The sequence below is a fragment of the Alligator sinensis genome, unplaced genomic scaffold (assembly GCF_000455745.1).
Source record: "Alligator sinensis unplaced genomic scaffold, ASM45574v1 scaffold392_1, whole genome shotgun sequence".
In the NCBI taxonomy this organism is placed as follows: Eukaryota; Metazoa; Chordata; order Crocodylia; family Alligatoridae; genus Alligator; species Alligator sinensis.
In genome coordinates, this window is record NW_005841898.1 from 2,259,371 (window position 1) to 2,263,875 (window position 4,505).

Here is a 4,505-nt window from a genome sequence, read left to right on the forward strand (position 1 = left end):
GGGGTGAGCGGGGGCCTGCAATGTTCCCTGGGATACTGGTGGACAGCAACATACCTTGTTTCATGAGTAGATCTGGCATGACATTCAATAGACTGTTGTAACATAGATCAAGTAAATCTGAAACTACATGGAATGAGGTCTATCTTAAACCGGGACCCACTATTTTGAAACCAGCCTATGAAGCCCCAAACTTCTGTTCTGTTACAAGTATAGACTGGTTTCCAGCCACCTTAACCAGAAAAAGTGTAATATCTGTATCTGGCTCATGAGTTCTAAAAACTGACATAGCACCTGGATGCCCACCATAAGTATCCAAAATAGAGGGATTGGTCAGAATATTAATGTTAATGGGTATGCAGGAATAGTATAGGGCTGGTAACAAAAAAAAGAGAGCCTAGTAAGTTGTTCCATCAAATGTGAATAAGGGGCATAAGAAATGTTCATAAAATGTTAAAGTGCAAAACACCTTACTACTATGGAGAAATATCTTAGTACCCCCCTTAAGCATTTCACTTCTGCTTCACTGGGCATTCAAGAGAATAGTCACTGAAATAAATAGAACATATCAGGACCTGTTTTGCTATTGTATCATGCTGTTTAGCTCATTTTCTGGATACACCCTGCTTTTGTCTTGAAGCACTGAAAAGCTTAGCAGGAAGCTCCTGGAAAAAAAAATCTCAAAGCCTTTTTGTAGAGAGGAAAAGAGCCAACTCCATTTGATCCCCCAAAGCATAAATGACATAGAAAGCCAGTGGCAGAGTAAATACCCATTGATCATGGATATACAGGGAGCGGAAGAAAGAACAAGTCAAAAGTAGATCCAGGTGAACAGAGAGGCCTAGTCAATAGATAGATTATGCTGTAGGCAAATCCCATGTAAGCAGCCTAATATTGCTTATCTCTAGCATGAAATACATGACAAAATGAATCATGACAGCTAGGGAGTTACCTGAGTTTTTAGCTTTTGTAAGGGTATATCACAGCAACTATATTTCAAAATAATGTAATTCAACTGTTGTTGATTTTTTTTATAAAAGAAAAAGTATTTTATAAGATTTTTTGGTAAGTATTCCAAATGGGTCAGAAGTTACTTTAGTAGCAATAGCACCTACTGAGCTAACATATTTATCTCTAGAAGACATTAATCAACGATTGGAAAACAGCCTTTTCAGAACTCCTCTCCCTAACCCCTCACCCCTGCCCTCTTCAAAAAAAAATTAAAAAGAAATACAGACAAAAGCTATGCAGGTACTACTGCTTCCATTTATTAATTCCTGAGCTGAAGTTAGGGGGAGGAGGGGAAAGTGTATATGTATTGATGTCAGAATACAAGGCACAAAGGACTAAAGACACAAGAGAGAAGTCAGTTGGCAGAATGAATAGAGCTTCAGAATGAAGAGTATTGTGTATCTGAGGTGGAGAATTGTATACATCAGCCTTTTTGGTCTTTAATTGTAAGCTTATTTGTTGGAGGAGGAGGAGGTGCCAGGGACACGCTGACACTGGTGTTCAGAGATATGACTCAGATGGGCAGCTGGTAGCAGCTTTGCTCTTCATGGATGCTGGGTGTCCTTTGGAAAGTGAACCCAAAATGCATTGTTATAAAAATACTCAGCACTAATTTGTGAGATTGTAAAAGGGTTAAGGTGCGAGGGAAGCAGAATTAATTGCTTTATAGAAGTGTACCTGGAAGTTCATTGCAGCGGAAGTTGAGATGGTTAACAGAGCTAACCAGGAGCTAACCAGGAGATCCAAATCCTTTCTCCTGGTTTTCTCTGCCAGCTTTAGTGGCAGCATTGCTAGCAGAGGTTTGAAGGACTGCAAAACATGCTAAAAGTCATACAACTCACAATTTTCAGTGTTTAGAATCCAGATCTAGATAGAACTCTTCTCTATGAAAATAATCTAAGCCTCTCTCTTGGTTCATTTTGTTAATGGCATGTAGGTGTTTCTGGCAGAAAAACCAAGAACTATGAAGGTCAGATTTCTCAGTACAAATAGCATTTGTAAAGTACAGCAATAGACTATTTACCTTATCTGGAACCTTACAAACAAGTTTTTAAAGCTTTCCTGGTTACCATGAAAGGATAGCCCCAGAGAAAAAAGTGTTTAGGGGCACTGAAAAAAATCATAGTGGTAGTAACTGGCTATGTTTTTAGCAGCCATATTCTTTCAGTTTTTTAACTAGCAATCCCCTTTGGCAGCCATCTATTATTTTCCCATATGACCCCAGTTAGCCGACCTTCCACTCCCAAACAATACTAGCAAACTAGGATCTGGATTCTCAAAGGTTCATACAAGCTCACCTGCCTCTTTTAACACCATTGGGATGGTTGCTCATGTGCCACCTAATCCTGTAAGCATTTAAGTCAATTAGGTGCCTAAAATTTCTAGTAGTTGGCATTTGCAAAGCCACCTAGACACTGGCTTCACACCCAACAAGCTTCTTGGAGTTGCTCAAGTCAGATCCCAAAATTGGATATTCAGACCAGTGGGAGATACTTGCCAGTGTGGCCTAGCCCCACAGACGTGCATGCCCAAAACAAAAATTCAGCTAGGGCTTGTGGGGTAGAGACAAGGAAAGGAGAAGAAAGTGTGAGAAGACAGAAAAGAAAGGGGTAAGACAGTTCAGTGCCTAAGTATCTTTCATTTGAACAGGGACTTGAAAACCTCCCAAGCAAGTTCTCTAACCACTGGGGACTTTCTCTAGCCTAGTGAATATTTAATTTCTACAAACCCAGTCCAAGGTGGGCTGTCACTTGCAACAGGACCCCATTGCTACTTCCCTTGCCACTGTTGAATGATATTGCCAGGGCCATTCTTGTGGCCTTCTGCCAAATGCCAGGTCCACTGATCTGGCTCCATGGGTGAGATTGTAATTGGTTGGTAGGTTGGATCTGCCCCATGGGCTGTAGATTGCCAATGCTTGGACTGAGCAGCTGGCCTAGTTTAGGGCCAACCCCAGAAGAGTGCCCATGGCTGTGGAACTCAAGCAAAGGAAAGCGCCTGTCTATCTCTGACCAAAGATCCTATGACCCCAGCTGACTTCCTGCCCTTTGGGCGGGGGGGCTGGACTCGATGATCTTCCAAGGTCCCTTCCAGCCCTGATGTCTATGAAAATCTATGTCTATGAAATCTATGAAACCCACTAGGTTCACCATTTAAGTGTTTGAGCCCTGTCCCTTTCCTCCACATTTCACTTGTGACTAACTTTGAGTATGGGAAGATGATACACTTAGAAGACCTAACTAGGGTGAAGTCAATCTAAGTGCTGAACTGTACGTATGTTAGGAGAATTTAGATTGGGCAAAAAATGGCCAGCCCAATCTAACTTCATTCACTTAAGGAGGTGTACTATACTGTTTGGGCTAAATTGTGTCCAATCTAACCAAATATATGTACACATCTGGAGTGCATCCCCAGGACTGGGAAAATCCAGCCACTTGCTCCAGCTTCAGAACTGCGCTACATCCCACTCCCACTGACCAGGCTATTTTTATCCCTCCAATCACACCACCCATGGGCAGACAACCCCCTGCCCCTGCAGACATGCCAACTCCTTACCCCACAATCCACTTAGCTTTATGCTTAGCTTTCTTCCTGCTTAGCATTCTGTCATTTAATGACAACTTCTCCAGGCACCTAACTAAGGACTAGCTTCAGGGCTGATTGTTCAACAAGGTGGCAGCAAACAGAAGAGTTAGGCATTGCAATGATGAACAGAGCAACACCTAGGTATTTTTGAGGATCTGTGTCTAAGAGTCCTACAAGCAGTAAAAATATTCCCATGATTGACAGTCACTTAATAAAGGAATTAGTCTTCCCCTCCCCTCATTGTTGACTATGAAGTCTATAGAGTCTGTGTTACTTTCTATGCTATTGAAATTCTCCCTAAAAAAAAATTTCATATGGCTATAGAAGAAAGACTGGGATTAAAAATTATGACAATAAAGGACATCCCCCAGTGGATTAAGCCAAAGACTAGAAGAAAGGCATCCATCTCTTGCTGTGCTAATGACCAGGGATCTGGGTTTTCTGTTCACGATCGAAAAATGTGGTAAAACACAGATTTTCTCATTTTAAGAAAAGCGCAGATTTGCTCCTTTAAAGGAGAGAAAATGTGGGAAATGGGTTTCTCCTTGCAGCTGGCAGAGTTTCAGCTTGCAAGGGGCCGGTGGGAGTGGGAGGAGGGTGGTCAGGCAGGGGACACCATGTGTATGTGCACAGTACACATGCACTTGACTGCCAGGCAGCCCAGAGAGCAGCATGCACAGGTGAGTCTGGTGGTGGGGGGATGGGACTGAGGCCCCCATAGTGAGGGAAGGAGGGAGTTGCAAAGGGTTGGAGCTAGAGGTGCTGGCCATGCATGGGGCTTGGGGCATGGGGATGGGAAGTGTGGCTACAGGGCCCAGGCAGGGAGAGGGATGGGGCTGTAGGTGGCTCATCCAGTGGGTGGTGGGGAGACTGGCTCCTTGCCACTGTGCACACTCCCAGGGAGGGCATGG